At 45.9% G+C, this 21,122-nt stretch overlaps 1 protein-coding gene across 1 annotated transcript in view; it reads right to left on the minus strand.

Annotated features, from left to right (window-relative positions):
- The window catches only part of LOC146196042 (protein ABHD15-like), a 239,641-nt gene extending 222,113 nt beyond the window's left edge, over positions 1 to 17,528 (minus strand). Inside the window, exon 1 of the mRNA XM_084598052.1 lies at positions 17,410 to 17,528. The gene's annotated coding sequence lies outside the window, so the exon portion shown is untranslated. The remainder of the gene's footprint in view (positions 1 to 17,409) is intronic.
- Between the last annotated feature and the right edge of the window lie 3,594 nt (positions 17,529 to 21,122).

Genomic DNA, 21,122 nt, shown 5'->3' on the forward strand with positions numbered 1-21,122 from the left:
GACTGGCACGCTTAGCGGCGCAAACACTTCCGCGAAGGGTGGCGTCATTCATGCGAAACACTGCTAGATCACCGCCGCATTTTCATTTTTACACGTGCCGCCCTTGATCTCGGCACGTGCGGGTTCAGCTGAGTGGCTGAACAGAAAAAAAAAAAAATGAATGCCTGTCTTGCTTGGCCAAGCATGGATGAGCATGCAAAAACATTAATTAGCACTCGTTTTTAGCGTGTAACTTTGCTTCACCACGTCTTGCCATGTTGAATATTTACCTGCTGTTTTAACGTATAGTAAGATGCACAAAGCCTAATTAATGTAATACAACTATATCAGTGCAAGGAAATGCGACGACGTCCAGTGCGTAACACGAGAGAAGCGGCAAATGAAGAAACCGGCTACTGAGATGATGCAGTGCCCCAGTGCAGTGACTAGCGAAGTGATGTCATTGCCTAAGGCTGGACTCGAAACCTACTGGCGATTAGCTATTTTATTACTGCGCAGCATTACTTGGGTCGTGAGCGGCGCGCCGGGTGCGAAATAGGTGTATAGAATGTGTCTGCAGTTGCTGTGCAGCTTATGACCAGTATAATAGTCACAAGTGTCACAAGATAATTTATTTCGTGTATAATTGTACCCTACTAATTGCAGGACTTAAACCATTAAAGTTCATTAGTTAATTGGGACAAACGTTTCAGCATAATGCTACAGCATCAAGTCATATATCATTGGATGCCTTATGTTAAGTATAATTGCTCTAGACTGATTGCAGGTTTTAATCAAATATCGTTAATTAAATAGTATTGATTAAAATTAAACTTTGATCCCTTTAGCGTGATCCCCTTAGCACTATTAGTGCTCGAGGCAAAAACTACACGACTCAAGTTCATTTATCTTCTTCTAACTGGAGCCTTTAAAACTGACCGCAATAGATACTTTTCACTGCCACCACATTGAAACGAAAGAACGCGGCATTTCAAGCATTTAGTCGACTATCAAACACACAGCAATACGTCCCGCGGTTTTTGTTCCCTGGCGGTCCGCGAATGGAATGATTTAGCCGATGAAGTGGTTAATGACTCGTCACCATATAGTTTGAGTTCACGGCTGGCAACTGTTTCTTCAGTGCTCTATATACGTGTAGCCTGACCTCTGTACAAATATTGCGAAACGTCTCTTCAGGGTGATTTGATTGTATCCTTCCCGTCTTTTTCATTTCTTGTTCCAGACTGCCATTACAAAGTGTGGATTGTAAATATTCCCGTCATTTTCTGTTTCCATTTTATATCCCAAACCTGCAACAGCCTCTGCAAAAAAGCTAGCTGTATGAATCGAATAAAATAAAAACTAAATAAACTTCAATCAACAGCATCACGTCGTATATCACTGAACAGCTTATTTCGAGTATTGCACTGGATTCATTGCTGGGCCTATTACAGCTAATTAGTTATTCTTATTAAGAATTGCACTTTAATCCATCGCGTCAACTCATGTATCGTTGGAGAGCCTATCTCGAGTATACGAGAGCCCTGTACTAGCTTCAGGTCCTAGTTAATAAGCGTTATATAATCGCGGTTTCCAATTGATGCTTAGGCTACAGCGTGGTGATATATCGTCGAAACGACCTTGACGCATAGAATCCAAAATCAGGCACTAAACTATGCTCAAACCATGTGAAACAGAGCGTTCAGTGAGTGAGCTAATGGTCGTTTAACTCGGTTAAAAAACAAAGATAAACACGCGACGGGAGCGGATCTGAACAGTGCCACTTAATATTTTAGCTTTCACGACGTTCATAAAACTGGGCATAAATTTCGGCTATTTACGTCTGCTCAGCCTGTGTTTAGTTCCTTCGAGATGCAGCTGGGAAAGGATGAAAAAATCACTGAAGCTCTGACCTTTAATACAGGCTGCACACAGCTTAGTCGGCTAGAGAGAGCACTTCGTACTTCCTGTATTCGTTCATGTTCGTTTTTTTACTACCTGATCGATCAATGAAAAGTAATCGCCTTAAATCACAATTCCGGCATGTTTGTCTGGCCTTTAAAATATGCACTGGTGCAGAATTAAAAAATCTAAAATATTCCCCTCCGGCGTATATTTTGATTTCTGAATGGTCCCCCAGGCTTCGAGAATTGTGCCGAAGTCAACTTTGGCATCAAGATAATGATTACGCCACGGAAAAACACTTTTGACGTGAGCCCCGCAAGACGGGTCAGTACTCAGAGCTTATCGCGGTATGTTGACATCTATCCTTCTATATCTCGAGAGGCGTCCCGATCTTTAACGTCTACGGCAAGGGCATGTTTTCTTTTTTGTTGTTGTTAGCGCTACTCGAGAACGGGTCGCACGACGCTCTGGGATTGTCGCTAAAAACATCTACATAGCGCTTCATACAGTTGGGGGTGCACAGTACACCGATGAGCTGATTGAGGCACACCTCTCAAGCAAAAAAAAATCAGGGGGCAGTTTGGATCACTAAAGTGCTTCAAGGCGGAAGCCCTCCCTCCCCGCCGCGCTGCTTAGGCATTGACTGCGAGACCATTTGTGATTGACTAGAATTGTGACAGATACGGCTCCCTTTTTTTTTTTTTGCTGTCAACGAATTTTAAATGCCGCTGATGCCTGCTGTACTGCGTCTATTTCTATATATGCCTATGGCGCGGCGTTCGAGGAAGCACCAAATGAAAAGAGCCGCACGGACGCCTGCATCGAACGCCCGGCGGGGTCAGCTTCGTATATGCGTGAATCTCCTGGTGACGTCATCACTAGGCCTGACCTACTGACCGCATGCGACGTCATTGTCACTTCCGATTATTACACATGACCGAATGTGACGTCAAGATGACGAAACGACCGAAAACGTCACCATTATCAGTCTGGACGGGTTGGCTATGGACGTCCCGAAACGTCTAATCATTACTATTGGTTAGTGATAGTTAACCATGACTTGCACTTTCTGAGTACTAGTTAATGTCTGGTTAGTGTTAGTTAACCACTCCTTAGTTAGTAAGTGATGGTTATTGATTTTATTACTACTTTATTATTAGACAAATTATCATGAAATTATCTTGAAAGCGCCCTAAATAATGTTCTGATATCATTCGATTACTATTGATTAAGTATCAATTCAATAGTGATTGGCATAAGCCCATGTATAGCATGCATCCGAAAAGGGGATTTATTATTATTATTATTATTATTATTATTATTATTATTATTATTATTATTATTATTATTATTATTATTATTATTATTATTATTATTATTATTATTATTATTAGCTAACGACAGTATGAGGCAGTAAGGGCTTTCACCTTAATATGCCAGATTTTCGGAAGCAAAAGATGGGCGCCGCAAGGTGCTGGAAGACTTGAAAATCAGCTGTCCTTTATTCGTGGAAGCCTGACAAGACATCCCAAAAGAGTGGAGGGGTAAGTTTAGGACACTGTCCCTCCTTAAAAACATGCACCCGGAATATCATCAAGCAAGGAGGAACGCGATGACCAAGATGATGGACACGGGCTACTCTAAATTAGATGGAGCCTCCTTCGTGCACGTTGCGATTCCTGTAAGAGGGGTATCGAGAATTCGGTGGTGCATTACTGGACTTTCTGTGCTGCACGGGAAAATTAAAGAGTTGGAATAGGTGACCACTGCTATGGCAACTTCTAATCCTAATTCGGATTATGCTATTGCGTATTCTCAGACTGCGCACTGAAATTATATGCGGGGCAGAATTGCGCCGCTAGCCTGCAAGATCCTGAAAAGGTTCGTGCATCGTGCAAAGAGCTTGTTTGGGTGCCAGGTCATCAGGGTGTAGAGCGAAATGAGCGTGAACACGCCGCTCCCCGAGCTTTTCTCCCCCGTGGTCCCTCCTCCTGCCTCCTCGGATTCCACATAACCATTGTTAACCTATGCAAACGTGTTACAGTTGTTGCACTTATCAGGACAAAATTTCCCGTGGCCAGCTAACTAATTATACGGTATAGGTAAAGCAAAACAGTGTAATATTTGCCGGTTACGAACCATGTTTTTAATAATCCAGTAAAGCTTCATGCTACCAAGCCAGACTCCTCGGCGGAATGCAAATTTTGCAGGCAGGCTAATAATGTTTTGATCAGTGCAGTGAAGACGTTGGGAGTTATTTCCAATGAGCATATGCGTTGGGATGACCATACAAATTTACTACGAATTAAATTAGCTCGAGCTGTACGTATAATCAGGAGATGCAATTGGATGCTTCCTGCCAAAGTAAAGCTTATTCTTTATAATGCTCTATTTGAATCGCATGCCAGATATTGTGACATCGTGTGGGAGAAACCTACATATATTAATATCCGGAAACTTTTTACTTTACAGAAACAGGCCCTTGGAGCTGCAGCTAACGTAGATTACTTATATCCTACGCAAACATTATTTTTCAGGTACAGGATTGTGCCAATAACCAGTCTACACGAGTTTCGGGTTTTACATATTTATAAATCACAGCTTCACGACCAAGTTAATTATTTAATAAATATGACACACCTACCCGTTAACCCAGTGCCTTGGATAATAACAAGACACCCTGAATATTAATATGTGCCAGGTCCGAAAACTAATTATGGACTTTAGTCTTTGAGTTATGCGTTGCCATCTCTACTGAACACATTTAGATTTACAAATTATTTCATTCACTCTGCCATCGCCAATTTTGTGAAACGTTTTGCTGTTTATTCCTATCAGATGTCGATTTGTTCTTTTTTTTACAATTCCTTGAAACAGTTGTTCGTTTCTGAATGGCCATCGAGTCTGTGCATTGTAAGGAGCCAAGAGTGCTGACTTTCTGTTTTTTTTTTTTTTTTTTTTTTTTTCACCCAACCGCTAGCCGAAACAATATAGGGGTTGGGAGCTTCGTCAAGCTGCAAATGCGGCTTTTTATCCCTTCTCCTCAGCCATGTATTTGACTGGAAAATAAACGTTACCTTACCTTACCTTACCTTACCTTACCTTACCTTACCTTACCTTACTATAGCGTAGCCAACTAGCGAATGATGGGAGGCATCCCCGTTCAGCTCGGACCTTCAGGACCAGCGAGCCTTCTTGGAAAGAGCGAGGGCGGCGGCCTTAGTCAATTGAATCCCGTACTAAGGATCCGACCAACCTTCTCATAAATTCCCCTCCTTTCTCCTTTCAATAAAAAGTTTTCATAATCATCATCATCATCTGCAGTGGTGGTTCATGCAATGTGCAAAAAAATTGAAAAGGCGCTCCCAAACACCATTTCGATAGCATCGTTTCCTGCTCTCCCGGAGTGCACATATATCGTGATGTATCGAGAGCGCTTTCTATATCTCAATGAGCTGCACCTCTAAATTCATAATGGGGCCGTTCTCAGCCATTCTCCTCGTTTACGAGTTTTAATGCGGCTCCGCTTGCGAGTAGTTCCTGGTTTTGCTCTCAGGGACCTTTTCCTTTGGGCTCAACACAGAAATCTTCAGGGTATTCTTTGTTCCTTTCATCAGGAAAAGGCATTTGACGTTGTTAGTCGTCCATACTTATTCCAAGTCCTGGAGGAAGCTGGTATAGACTCTGATTTCCAGCGCATGGTCGGAGTTCTGTATTCCAGGCCAGTTTCTAGGTCGCACCTCAGAAGTTTTAGACGTGGCCGTGGAGTTCGTCAAGGATGCCCTCTAACTCCTAACCTCTACGTGCTCGCTTTGAACCCCTTCTACAAAGGTTCTCTCGTGACAGTCGGATAGCTCGTGTTCCGTTACCACCAGGTTCTCCACCAGCTCCCATCTTTGCCTATGCAGACGACCTAACCATTGTCGTCCCGGATGAGGCTTCTGTCTCCTCTGTTCTGGATTTCATGGAGGTGTGCTGTAAAGCGAGCGGGGCTAAGGTTAATAGGTCGAAGAGTGCCACCTTCTATTTTGGGTGTGCACCATCCAGTCTTCAGCCTGCTCATGGTCTTCTCGTGAAAGCTGAAGTCCGCCTCCTTGGTTTTCACTTTAATTCAAAAGGCCTTTCTGATAGGAATTGGTCCTCTGCTCAAGAGAAAATTGAATCGAGGGCAAGGGGAGTATGAGAAGCTCTTGTGTCCGCTCACGGCTCGATCCACTATGACGCGGTCCCTCCTGTTGTCGGTGCTGACCTATGTCGCTGGAGTAACACCTCTGTCGACACAGATGGAGCTCCGGCTGGAGCGAATCCTTTTCCGTGGCCTGAGCCGCTTTGGGACGTTAAACCTATTAAACCAAACCAAATCGATTGTCATGCAGCGCTCTCGCGTGACAATCGGGCAATGTGAACCAGAGCCTGAACTTTGGACCACATGGCACCATCAACGAAGAAACCTTTTCGACAGATTGAGTGCATATGGTGGAATATTGGTTCATCACTGCGAGCCAAGAAGTAGAGCGGGCTCCAAGCATTAAAATCGTTCTTATTTACCATCCTCTAAAAGAAGCTTGCTACCGCGAAGCTTATGTCTAGTTAAGAAAAGGCCAACATCCCTTCGCTTTAGCGAAAGAGGTGAAAAAAAAAAAGAACCCTGCCAGGTTGTGCTATACCAGCAGGACCAATTATTACGCCCGGTAAACGGGGGAAGTCTTCGAAATAGCAAGCGTGGCAACACCGAAGAAGGGGCCGCCTAATGCCCCACTTCAGAATTAGCACACCAAACCCATTAGTTGGACCGCGAAACATTCCACGTGTATAATACTCGCTTTATTTTTCTTTCGCGTCAGTTCCGTTTATTTTCCCTCTACGAAGTAATCGTTCAAGGGCAAAACGTCTCCTTGATGATGCCTGAGTAATTATTCAAGCCAAGCCGTGGTTTTGCTGTCACTACAGACGCAGTATCTACAGCTGCACGAAATGACGTGAGTCTATCGTTTTAAGGTATTTAAAAAAAAAAAATAGTAACCGTTCCAGATTGGTACTAAAAATGAACCAAAAGGAAATGATCGCTGAACTGACTCGTATTCCCGTTTTGGTCACAGATTTTCTTAGCGGTGTTGTGCTAGCCACTGAAGGAAAGTGAATAAATGAAGGAGAGGTAGCAATAAAAATACAAAGCAAGATATTGCTTCCGAAAGCATACAGATGACGAGAGAAGCGAAAAAGAAAAACTTACACAATAGCTAACCCTCCTGAATGCGAGTGTTCAGCGCTAGTAACGCGGAAGATAGGAACGGGGTATAGTCTCTTTTTTTTTTTTTTTTTTTTGGTCGGGCGATTCGCGGAGTGTACTCAAGGAGGGGGGTGAGGGCCTGACGTCGCGCTTTGGGCGACTTTCGCCAGAACATTCGGCAAGGATTAATGGAGAGGATGCTGTAAACGTAACAAGCGTATATAAACACGAAAAAGCCTAAAAATGTCCTCTGAAGCTCCCCGAGACCTGTGAGACCAAAGTCCTCTTGTCTCTCTTTATGGATTCGCAAAGTCATGTCAGCCAGCCTGGCTTAAATTTATACTCTTAAGAAAAATGCGTGGTGATAATTTCGTTTTTTAGAGCACATTGATAGTTGTTTTCCAGTAAGCCCCATGACCAACGCGGACTTGAACAAAACTAGGTCATTCTCTTGAGCACCTCAAAGCCAATAAGCTGAGAACGATGCCAAGGGAACGGTAATCGAAAAAAGCAGCGGCCACAAACCGGCTCCCCTCACATGTTACACACTTTGCGGGTGTTGAAACGACGGTGTTACCGTTGGGGTGAACTTTAAATGGGAACGTCGAACTATTAACCGCCTGCTTGTTACCTATTATTGCTTAGATAGTGCGGCAAAACAAACAAAAATAGCACGGTAAGTCAGTAGAAACTTTCTTTCATGAACGGGCCTCGCTTTATATTTTTACGCTGGCTCTACATTTGCAAACTGTATTTGCGCGAGTGCGTTCTGACGGAACAGTGCCTCTAAGAAACATTTATTTTCAGAAGAGCGCTTGAAACAACCTCATCATTCAGAAAGCTCGAGTAATATATTTTTCTGCATATTTCACACCGACTGCTCATTTCTGTCCTTAAAGAAGGTAGTTAATTTTGATATTTATCCTTTTGGCATAACCAGAAATAACGAAACACGCGCTTAAACGATGACTATGTTGATATGAAAGGAATGCATTATACCTTGGACTAGCGTAATAACTCCCGCACGTTGCAGCCCATCAGAGTGGGTATATATTCGGCCACTTAGCCCAGAGTTCGATTGTAAGTTAGAGGTATTTGCTGAATGTTAGTGGAGACAGAATTGCAAAAACACGCAGTGCATGCGTGGGGTTAGCGTATGCTAAATAAGACTCAGGCCTAAGACAGCAATCAATCCGCAGCCATTGGCGTGCATCACTGCTCCTTGCGCTTCTTTTCTTTGTATACGCTTCTTTAATATTCCTCTTATATCCTTTCCTCCTCCTGCGCCTATATCCTTCATATCCAATATCTGCGTCGAATCCCTGGCCAGCATTTTTTATTTCACGCCCTCTAGAACAGTGGTACAATACCTTTCCAACCTGTTGAATACTAATGGCCAACTATTTTCTCCTGGCATTGCTGACCGACATCATCAGGCTCTCAGGCAGCACAAACCTTGAGCCCAGTGTTGGTAGTGTGTTTGCGAAGACCGGTCCTACATAGGGCCGGACATTGCAAACAATTTATTGCCACATGCCACTCTGTAACCCTTAAGAAGATTAAAGGTCATTGTGACACCTTGGTCAAAGAAAAAGCGGATAAAGCAGCCCGAAGCGGTATTCTTTATCGGAATTACAGGCGGATTTTCTTCACGAAATTTGAGGCATCTCAACTCACTAAAAGGTAAAATTACGAATTGCCACACCTGACCGATTTATGCACTCCATGAACCCACATCTCAGGCCTATAGCTCCACCCAGGCTTCATCTTCACCTGGAAGGTTTTCAGCACCTGTTTCATTAAAACGTCGCGTTCGCTAACAACTGATAGTTTCGTTTAGCACAAGTGAACGGCACGGCACGATGCGGCAACTGTGGCCCAGTCGAAGCAGTGCAGCACATTGTGTTAGATGCCCAGAATATACCTATAAGCGTGGACATATATTAAGACCTTACTAAGTGACTCACTCAAGGCCCTCAAACACTAGACTCTGTATTACGTCTGTTATCGTCCCATATAGAGCAGAGACTAGCAGAGGGCATTTTATTTGCTTATTCAGATGAAACTGTTTCCATAGACATGTTCCTAACCAAGACTACGGAGTGAAGTTTTTTGGGGTATTTTAGGATATTACTATATTTTATCCTCCCATAATACCTCTTGGATGCATCCACCCTCATATTCCATGGTCGCATATATTTACCCACGATTTTATTTTCTAACGTTACCTTTACAATATCTCTCTCCTTCCGTTTTCCTGCCCCCCATATCGCTTTCCCGAGCAAAGCATCAAGTCGGGAGATTTCAAAGGTTTGCCAATTTTCTGTTCCTCTCCATTAAAGAGCTCCTCTCTCTCTCTCTTACCTCGAAAAAAATGCTGACAAGGGCAGAAGGTGTAGGAGTAACGTTAATGAAAAACACTATCCTGGCATTCCTTAGAGAAATTTCGAATTCATTGTTAGCAGTCACAGTCATTAGCTAAACAGAATATTGTTAAGGGAAACTTACACAGCGGTAAAAGCCAGATAACTCTCAGAAGCTCACACCACCAGCACAAACCCAGCTTAGCTTGAGCGTCGTCTTCTTCACAACACCACACCAGTGCGTCGTCGTCATCTAGATACTGCGCACCGTAACAGTATTCCCCGCGCGGGAGAAGCACCGTCCCGGTGCTGTCTACACAGGAGAACTTGAATAGTACGGTTTCAGACGGGCGACGTGCACAATTTCTGGATGAGGGGTTGTGGAAGGATACTTGGGCTGTAGAGGGGCGATCTCATAAGTCACATCGGTGACTTGTCGCAGGACGCAGTAAGGACCTACGTAACGAGGCAGAAGTTTCTCGCACATCCCCACACGACGGGCCGGGAGCCAAAGAAGCACGAGGGAACCAGAAGGGTAGTGGACGTCTCGGTGATGTAGGTCATAACGACGCTTTTGTGAGCACTGAGACGCGCCAAGCCGGTCTCGAGCAATGTGGCGGGCGGCATCAGCGCGGCCGATGGCGTCCGAAGCGTAACTACAGGAAGAGTTGTCGAGAGGCAGCAAGGTGTCGAAGGGGAGTAAAGGGTTGCGGCCGAAAAGTAGATAAAAGGGAGAGTAACGGGCGGTATCATGGCGTGAGGAGTTATAGGCGAACGTGACGAAAGGTAAGGAGATGTCCCAGTCACGATGGTGATCGGACACATACATAGATAGCATGTCGGTCAGTGTGCGATTAAGGCGCTCAGTAAGACCGTTCGTTTGCGGATGGTAGGCCGTGGTGAATTGGTGACGAGTAGCGCATGAGCGGAGAAGGTCATGAACAACTTTAGAAAGGAAACAGCGGCCACGATCTGTGAGCAGTTGACGCGGAGCGCCATGAATCAAGATTACGTCATGCAAAAGAAAGTCAGCAACGTCGGTGGCGCAGCTGGTGGGGATGGCCCTGGTTATAGCATATCGGGTAGCATAATCAGTCGCCACAGCAATCCATTTGTTTCCAGACGTCGACGTCGGAAAAGGCCCAAGAAGATCGAGGCCCATACGAGAAAACGGTTCAGTCGGCACTGAGATTGGTTGCAGGGGCCCACTAGGTTGAAGCGATGGTGTCTTACGGCGCTGACATAGCTCACAAGCGGCGACGTAGCGACGGACAGAGCGGTAAAGACCAGGCCAGAAAAATCGTCGTCGCACACGGTCGTACGTGCGTGATACTCCCAAGTGTCCTGCTGTAGGGGCGTCGTGAAGTTGGGCGAGGACAGTAGAGCGCAGATGAGCCGGAACAACCAGTAAAAGGTCCGCGCCATCTGGACGCATGTTGCGTCTGTATAATGTCTCGTTATGGAGCACAAACATGCTGGCGGAAGAGTCGGGGTTGTTGCGCAGCTGGTCTATAATTGGTTGCAGGGCAGGATCCCGACGCTGTTCTGAGGCGATATTTATAAAGTCCGAGATGGACAAAATGTAGTCGTCAGCAGTATGGTCGGACAAATCGGGAGGATCTACGGGATGGCGGGACAAGCAGTCAGCGTCTTGGTGTAAGTGGCCGGACTTGTATACCACAGTAAACTCGTGCTCTTGTATTCGCAAGGCCCAGCGACCTAAACGGCCAGTGGGGTCCTTAAGTGAGGACAGCCAACACAAAGCATGATGGTCTGTCACTACACAGAAGGACCGCCCAAACAAATAAGGGCGAAACTTGGTCAGCGCCCAAACGAGTGCAAGGCATTCCCGCTCTGTAATTGAATAATTGCGCTCAGAGGACGAAAGCAGGCGGCTGGCATAAGCAATGACGCGGGAGGACCCATGCTGGGATTGGGCAAAGGACAGCACCAATACCATGGCCGCTAGCGTCGGTGCGCAGTTCGGTAGGTGCAGAAGGATCGAAGTGCGCCAGAACAGGTGGTGTAGTGAGGGCGGAAATAAGCGTCGTGAAGGCATAAGCTTGGTCAGAACCCCATGTGAAAGGTACGTTTGTCTTCAGAAGAGAGGTAGGCGGACGAGCGATGTCTGCGAAGTTCCGAATGAAGCGGCGGAAGTAGGAGCAAAGGCCAAGGAAGCTTCGCACGTCACTTGAGCTACGTGGGGGTGGGGAACTCGCGCACGGCTCGAACCTTGTCAGGGTCGGGCTGTACACCATTTGCATCAACCAAATGACCCAGGACTTTGATTTGGCGCCTACCGAAGCTGCATTTTTTGGCGTTCAGTTGAAGACCGGCGCGGCGAAAAACGGCCAGGACTGTAGAAAGTCGATCAAGGTGGGTTGCGAACGTGGAAGAGAAAACTACGACGTCATCTAAGTAGCATAAACATGTTGTCCACTTGAAGCCACGGAGGAGCGAGTCTATCATGCGCTCGAATGTCGCAGGAGCGTTACAGAGTCTAAATGGCATCACCTTGAATTGATAGAGTCCGTCGGGGGTGACAAATGCGGTTTTCTCGCGATCCCGTTCGTCGACAGCAATTTGCCAGTAGCCTGAACGCATGTCGATAAAAGAAAAATAGCTGGCACCATGCAAGCAGTCAAGCGCGTCGTCAATTCGTGGAAGAGGGTAAACATCTTTCTTTGTTATTTGATTAAGGTGGCGATAGTCCACACAAAACCTCCAACTTTGGTCTTTCTTTTTGACCAATACGACAGGGGACGCCCAGGGACTGCAGGAAGGCTCAATAATGTTTTGCGTCATCATCTTGTCAACTTCTTTCTGTATAGCATGCCGCTCAGTAAGGGAAACACGATAAGGCCGTCTGTGGATGGGGCTGGCATCACCCGTATTGATTCGATGGGTCACAACGGATGTTTGGCCCAATGGTCGGTCCCCGAAATCAAATATATCAGCGTACGACAGCAAAAGGTCGGAGAGAGCTCTGGCTTGGTCATCTGGCAGATCCGCAGATATCATGCTTGAAAAGAGGTTCGAATGTGAAGAAGCTGATATATGCTGCTCCGACAGATGCTGAGGCGTTAGAGCAGCAACTTCGCAGTCCGCCAAAGGAACCAGATCAGCAAGTGCGATGCCATGGGGTAAAACTTGGGTCGAGCGGCTGAAGTTGAGGGCGGGAAGAGAGGTGCGGTTAGCAGTGACAGTCACAACGGTATGAGGGAGTATGATGTTGCGACGTAGAACAACATCGGTAATTGGGCAAGTGACGTATGTGCCGTCAGGAACTGCGGGGAACGGGGCCAGCGGAACATAAGTAGCAGCTTCGGGTGGTAGACGAACAAATTCGGCGGATCGGAGGCGGGGCTTGACATCGCTGGTTTCGGGGCAGTAGGGCAGGTCTAAGCGAAGAAGGCCAGTTGAGCAATCAATCAGGGCAGAATGGGCCGTTAAAAAGTCGATGCCGAGGATCACGTCATGAGGGCAGCGGTCGATAACAGTGAAGAGGACAGGGGTAGTGCGACCGGAAATACTGACGCGCGCAGTGCACAGTCCCACGACGGCAGCGACGCTTCCATCGGCGACACGAACGGCGGATGAAGCGGCGGGTGTGACAACCTTTTTGAGACGGCGGCGAAAGGATGAGCTGAGGACTGAAATTTGGGCACCAGTGTCAATGAGGGCAGTAGCAGGGGCACCATCCACACAGATGTCTAGAAGGTTGCGGCGATTAGCGAGGGTCAGCAGAGGATTTTCGGGCCGGGTCGTCAATGCAGCATCACCTCCGGGAGCTGCATTGGTTAGTTTTCCGGAAGAGAGCCAGAGAAGTGAGGAGATGGTGAACGGTGAGGTAGGGGCGAGCGGGACCTCCGGGTCTGAGGCGACGGTGAGCGGCTGGACATGCGCGGAGCTAGCGAGTTGAAGTCACGAGAGCGAGTATCCCGGAAATGGTTTGGGTGTGGATATTCGGCGCTGCGATCTGGAAAGTATCGGGGTCGAGGTGGCGGAATCCAACGGCTGCGGCAATGACGAGAAATATGGCCGACACGTGAACAGGTGAAGCAGATCGATCGGTCATCCGAGGTTCGCCATTCGTCCGGATTGCGGTAGCGGTATCGCGTCGGCAAGGGCGCAGTTGGAGCCGCAGCTGCTACCACCGGAACGGTGGGTTGGACAGATAGCTGTGCATTAGGTTGGAACGAGGGCTGTGCAGAAGACTGGCCAGAGTTGAAGCCCACGTTCGCGTTGAGGCCCACATTTGCGAACTCCTGGCGAACGACAGATTGTATTAAAGCTATAGTAGCATCTGCCGGTTGAGGAGCGAACGCAACGGGCGCCATAGCTTCTATCTCTCGGCGAACAATTCTGGTCAAGTTTGAAGGCAGCGATGGCTGCTGCAGTGTTGGACTGTCTTCGCACGAAGACGTAGCAGCTGTATTTGGCAAGCGGTCGAAGCGGGGAGTAATGTGACGGTGTTTTGCTTGCTCAAACTGCCGGCAAACTTGGATGACTGAGTCGACCGTCGGACAGTCTTTGCAAAGCAGCAGATTGTAAACATCGTTTGCAATGCCCTTTAATATGTGACCAACTTTGTCTGACTCGGACATGGCGCTGTCCACTTTTCGGCATAAGGCTAGAATATCTTGAATATACGACAAATATCATTCCGTGGAAGACTGGGCACGGGATGCGAGGTCTTTTTGTGCGGCGAGCTTGCGTCCGATCGGCTTGCCGAATAGATCGCGAAGTTTCTCTTTGCACATATCCCAGGATGTGATATCATTTTCATGCGTCTCAAACCAGACGCGCGCCGTACCTGCCAGATAGAAGATGACGTTTGCGAGCATGAGGGTGGCGTCCCAATGATTGTGCTTGCTTACTCGCTCGTACATACCGATCCAGTCTTCTACGTCGACATGGTCGGTGCCGCAAAAGGTGCCCGGATCACGAGGCTGCGTCATGACGACTGTGGAAGGCTGATGTCGCGTCGGATGGCATAGTGATGGTACCAATCTGGCGGCCACTACGGAGATCCAGGTTTCCTACAGGTGCACTTCCAGCAATCCTCCACCAAATGTTAAGGGAAACTTACACAGCGGTAAAAGCCAGATGACTCTCAGAAGCTCACACCACCAGCACAAACCCAGCTTAGCTTGAGCGTCGTCTTCTTCACAACACCACACCAGTGCGTCGTCGTCATCTAGATACTGCGCACCGTAACAATATAATCATTAATAGAATGCATGTTACTACTGCGAAATCAATACTACGGCAGGCAAAGCGAGACATCGGATAGCCGCAGCTACGCGGTGCAGATGCGTAGCTACGGTCTCCTCATAAAAGAAATCAGCCCGTCATTACATTTAAATTCACGTTGCCCCTGTGCCACAGGCGGGAGCTGCCAACTCGGGTCGCTCTTTTCATATGGGAGGGTTATATCAGAATCAGCTTGCCAGAACCGGTTGCATTCTCGTTACCCCTACGACACGCAGGCACGTCCATACGGCTAGGTTGAAGCATGACTTTATATGTGAGCTGGTAGCTTACGCTCTCTTGTCATACCCTTAAAGGATGAGCTTAAGTGCCCCCAATAATGTAGCACCTTACACTGGTAGGGCGTGATAGGGGAATAATGTAATGGCAAAATAAGCTTCTGCCGTTGCTTCAGCAATTCAACTAGGGTTAACCAGAGCTAAACCACAACTCCTTTTTTTATACTAGTTCTGTTGTACTATTAGCCGCTACTCCTACCCTCCTGGTTTGTACTTGATGCTGAATAAACTCGCGTCGACCAGGGGTCAGTAACACATGCTACATCTATTTTGTCACAGCGAGCAGCAACCTTTGTACAGTGAGGAAAAATGAATAAAAAATCATGGTGTGGGTTTTGATATGTTACTTATTATGACGGCAGCAAGGCCCCCGAATGAAATCGACTGAGATCATCGAACCGATGATTAATAATGGAAATAATGGTGGTATTTCTTACACTTGTTTCCCGCAACGGTCTCCATGACAGCTATGGGACTGCTGCCTTTGCCTGCACGTCCGGGTGTTCGTGGAATACATAACTTGTTTTAACTGCACAACATTCGCTTCCCTACAAATTTTGTCGAATACATCCTAAGTGAAGGAAAAAGGCACCGTTTCCCCATCTTTAAATACTTAATACCAGCCCGAAATAACCAATATCCACTTGATTTGCCACAATCGAATGAAAGCTTCATGACAATAGTTGCGCGTTGTAAGAGGAATTATTCCATGGAAAGGCGGTTTTTAGACCCTGTCCTTTCTTCTTGTCGCTCATCTTTGGTTTACCTTCCTTGTTCCTTACCACCTCTTCGCTTTCGCCTCACCATTTCAGGCTGCTTCAGTTTTTAGGATAGTAGATACCGAGGCTGGCAAACATATTGTCACTATCTTTCATTGTTATTTTAAATAAAAACGACATATTACTACTACTTTCGAAACTAACAACAGTATGGTTTCCTTTGTCTGGAATGGCAGAAAAGGAAAGCAGTATCACATCTATTGGTCTCTGCATAAAGATGTTTTCTTCAGCAAAGTTTTGCATTGGCCTAGTCGGCCTTACATAACCTGAATACAGATGTGTGTCAACAAAATACAACGGGACAGCACAAGACACCTGCTCACTAAATTTGTGATCTCTGTTCTGAGAAAGCACGTCACTTAAAATTCCGGATCAAGAATTTGTCGCGCAGATAGCTCATTCAAAAGCTCTTGAAGGAAGCCAGACACCTCTTTGCGCTTGTGTCTTGTGCTCCCTTGTATTTTACTCGCAAACCTCTACGTTAAGACAAGTTTTCTTGGACTAAACTGTTAAATGCCTCAGTTGTTTTCGCCAAGACGTACGCTAAAGGTTTTTAACACCACCTGTACATACTCTGGCATTTTACACTATAGTCTGTCCTTTCTTAGTATACTCAGTTCAAGTAGATCCACGTCAATAAAGTTAATATTCGCAGCTAGGAGGTTATAACTTTAAAATTCCTTTAGGCTAGTCAACGAGGAGTGGACGCGAGCTGGATCGCCTGTCTTAGCAGGTAGTTACACAACTTAAGTGCTGCCTGTAACAAATAATAATATTAATAATAGATATTAATAATAATTAATTCATAGATATTAATAGTAGATATTACTGAATCGAAACGCTTCACACCCAATAAACCATTTCTCATGCATTCAACTAGCTATGTATAGAGGGTGCACCTAGGATGTTGCAGCTATAACAACCAGTAAAGACGCCTTCAATATGTTCCAACTCCTCTAGAAGGGCGGTTTGTGAAAACGATATCTGAGAAAGACCGACATACTCAATGATTCCTTCTGTCATTATCCAAGTTTGTGGTTTATTTACTAAATACGTTCTTAGAATATTATTGTGCTTTTACTTCACATTATACCTTTCACAACATATAGTATTGCTTTACTCTGGCTTGGTTGGCCATCACTGACTGTGCTGCGAAAATTCTACTTTCTGTACACACATATTTGCGCACAACTCCGAAATTATGCCTCAAACATTCGCATTAGCATTACATCAGTACTTCACCAGTAAGCTGTTCGCATTAGAAAGTCGATTTTAAATGCATTCCTGCGGTCACTTCCCGCAGGCAGTAGTCGTTTCTAAAAAGGGAAAAAACGCCAATGTGCCCATTTTCCTTTTTTATTCCTGTTACAACAAAATCAAGCGGGGCTATAGATCGGGCTGTCAAGCCGCGAGCTACACTACAACAGCATTCCTAGCACGTGAGAGACCTTCGTCGTGATTGATCATGCATCGCGCCGGAGATGAGGCGAATCCCTCTGAAGCGAATCCGACGAACTCGCGCACACTCACGTCTCTTCAGCCGGGCAAGATCAACCTTGTTTGCCCGCGGTCAAGCATAGAAGCGCTATCGGCACACTCACGTGTCATCGTGTGTAGCCCCGTAGCAGCAGCACTCCTTGTCCACGCGTTGCTCTCTGCTGACGACGATAAACCTGGGGAGAGCTGCGACACACCACGACCGCAAGCACCGAGACAGACGCGTCGTCTGCTACGGAACGGCGCGGGATCTGTGCGTCAAACGACTCGCACAGCATAAAACGTAAGAAATGCAGCGCCATCTTTCGATGTGTGACGCAGGCGATATCGCGATTCTCCGCGGTTTCACAACTTGTGGGGTGCGTCGATTTTCAAATTGTAGCGCGGCAAAGTTCAAACAAACGACTCGCGCAATATCATCATTGGTTGGGAATCTGCCGGTTAACTACACTTATATGAGGAGAAAGAATATATATGCCCGGGTAAAATATCGTTGCCATGTCAAAGTCGATGATGATATCGAGATCATGCACTGCGACGTCAATTAATTACGAGGGATATCGAGAAATTGCAGATTCGAAGAGGGGTGAAAGGCATGAAGAAAAAATGGAAAATGTATAAAATAGGAAAAGGGAGATTATACGAGAAAGAAACTTGGTTACATTTCAGGAGGGACATGGAGGAGTTGAATAGACATGCTGTGAAACCAAGCACGAAGAGACATCTCACAAATTAAAGGGGACACAAGGTTCTTAATTCACGGGGACTACGGCACGCGGTGTTTAGGGTTACAAGAAATGTGAATGGTCGAGGTTATCTCCCATTGCGAAGGGTTCGGAGACATTGTGGAGATCAGGCTGCGCAATAGGAACGCGGATAAATGGAAGAGAAACATACTCGAGAGAGGGGTAACTAAAGGATGAAAAAAAAAAAAAAACGGCCACGATTACATGACACATTGTGGAGGCTTTCAAATGCTCGAGATGAAGATTACACCAGAAAGGGTTCGAATTCAGTTCAGGAATTGCTTCTTTAGATTTCTTCTTCGAACTAAGATACAAAGAAAACGGAGTTAGAAGAGGCCAGAAGATCCGTACGTTGTCGACGTTAATAAGGGTAAAGCATCTGAAAAGACTTCAAGTAAGATGTTTGTTGAGCGTTGCCGAATATCCCCATGTGCATACAGCAAGTGATTAATATGTTCATAAAATCAGTAAAAAAAAAAAAAAATCTCACCTGGCTCGATAATACTGAGTGCTTTGAAGAGAGCGGAGTGATTTAAACAGTTCGTCAACAACAATTTTTCGGACGCTACTGGACGCTCTAATGGAGCTTACACAGGCTTAGACCCCGGTTCACAAAAGAGGTGCCAAACTACCACATTAGCGGTATTTTTCTTTTCAAGTCCTCAGCCTCCCCCCCCCCCCCCCCAAAAAAAAAAAAAAAAAAGAAGTAAACTTGAACGGCTTGGTGTTCAGCCCGCGATGTGATCGTCTCATTCTCTAAGCTCATGATCCTTATGACTCAGCATTTAGAAGCAGCTAACTTCTTTCAGACGTTTAGGCTGAACGGCGCACAAAACAAACGCGGAAGATCACCGTCTGTGCGCCTAAAGAATGAAAAAAAGATCACAGGTTCTTCTGGCGGCTTAATTGAAAGAGCTGTTGGTGTGGTATAGAGCGGAGGGGCACCCATATCTTGCGGTAGCAAAGACTGTTCTTTTGGAACAAATGCTATGGATTTGCGAATTTTTCAATAACCTATTATTAGTGAGATATAAAACCTTCCTGTTATTCTATTCTTTAGTAACGGTAATGTATCGAATGCGAGGGAGTAGAAGAAATCCTTCCACGTCACCGAGCCCCTAAAGATACTGTTCAGTTTCTACGGCTGCGTGTGGCTTTCAGCTAGGGAAGTCGACAAAGTGGAACACTGCAAAATGCCGGGAAGAAGGAGTCTCATCTCAATAATCTAATCTAGTGATAACAATGTCGACAGTACTGGTCATTGAATTGCTTCGGTATTCAGTTTTTTTGCTCGCAATCGACTTGTGAGTATCGTCTATGATGTCTTAATTTTTGGGGCATCACCAGTGATCTTCCGCAGTAAGTATTTTCGTGATTCCAAGCTCCATGATGATTTACTTCAGACTCCTCCGCGCTTGATCAAGTAAATAGAGCAAAATGCATAACTTGCAGCTCGTGGCTTTACGCAAGGGCATCCATTTATCGAACAATATTACACTACAACAGTCTGCCATCACACACTGCCACCGAAGAAAGCATTTGTTCAGAGATCTTCCATGCCAGATTAGCAGGATTTTGTGCACCCCTATATTATAGTTGCATTGTTATATTCATTATGTAATTAATTCGATAGGCGACTAATGAGTCCATGCAACGTGTCTAGAGGATTCCTTTTCTTTGAAATGTCGGCAATCTTTTGCGTTTTTCATATCTGCGTGCCATGAAATATTAGTATTCTAATGTCCTTGTGCTGTACATTTTTCTTCTCATTTCTTATTGTGATTAATGAATAAACGTTATTTTAAGTGTATCTGTCACCCCCCCCCCCCCCCCTCCAATCAATTTTTTGTGAGGGCCTTAAGGTTATTGTGGAAAAAAAAAAGTATGTGCAGCGTGAGCGGAGTGTACCTTCCTTCCTAATTGCGCTAATTTCGAGCTAGCACAGCAGGACACCCTACGTCTGAGGTCTCACTCTAATTTCACAATACCGAGGCCCTGACTTCACTTCACTACGCAATATCAATAAATTAAAGAAATGTTCTCTATCACTACTAATTCCATCATCACTCACTCTCTCTCGAGATGAGGCATGTTCATCTTCCCCAAAAAGAATGGAAGGGGAAAAATATTCTTTGCTAAAAATAAACCACCATGTATTTCGTCGGCAGGCATGGCAAAAAAATGCTATGCAAAGCGTAATTTCTTGATGCCTGTGTAAAATATGATTGCGCAAATGATATAATGTTTTGGTTGTATGTCTTCCCGATGATGAGACTCTGGGTGAGACCGTGAGCTAAGACTGCGCGCCAACTGTATACACCTGCTCCTTATTGCGAGGACTGCGTTGTAACGTGGGACATTGCGAAGAAAGGTAACGTTTTGAAGGAGGAGGAGGAGGAGAAGATAAGGCAACAGAGGACGAGGTCAGCCAAGGTGGCGCGATCCTCCAACCCGAAGAAAGGCTCGCGGGCATGGAAGTGACAGGTGGGCGGGCAAATAAAAAGGCACGCGGGAAAATGACTAGCGGTTGCTTGTCCTACGTGCGTTTCAGAACCGGGAGCAATGCTGGGGAGCGCAGTAAGTGGGCCTACCTTCATTCGTTAAGGCATGATTTAAAGATCTCCGCAAGGTCTGTTGGTAGGCGACAGTAGTAGCCGTTGTGATTCAATTACGCTGCGAGTTAGGGCTTCTTACGCCACCACGAATTTCAAAGGTGAGTGGCGGTCACATTGAACACAGCAAACACAGCATGTTTTGCTTAAAAGGGCTGAAGGTATGAGCTTCTATAGTGCGATAGAGTGGACCGTATATGCAGGAACACGTATCGATAAAGCTCGGTTATTACAGGTCTTTAGAAAATGGAACCAATAATTTTGCGCTGACTGCGTCACTGAATGATATTTTGCAGTAGATTATGCGTATCTTTCGTCATTAGTGCGACCACATTGACGCAGCTGCCCGTACCGTTTTAAAAGCCCCTACTGTTTTGGCTTTACCTTAAGCACAACAGGCCCCTTCAGGGGGCCTAAGCATGCGGGCAGAAAGTCTCTGTTACATTAAACCAAGAGCTG

Source organism: Amblyomma maculatum, chromosome 3 (genome assembly GCF_055883805.1).
Source record: "Amblyomma maculatum isolate TAMU_Amacu chromosome 3, ASM5588380v1, whole genome shotgun sequence".
NCBI lineage: Eukaryota > Metazoa > Arthropoda > Arachnida > Ixodida > Ixodidae > Amblyomma > Amblyomma maculatum.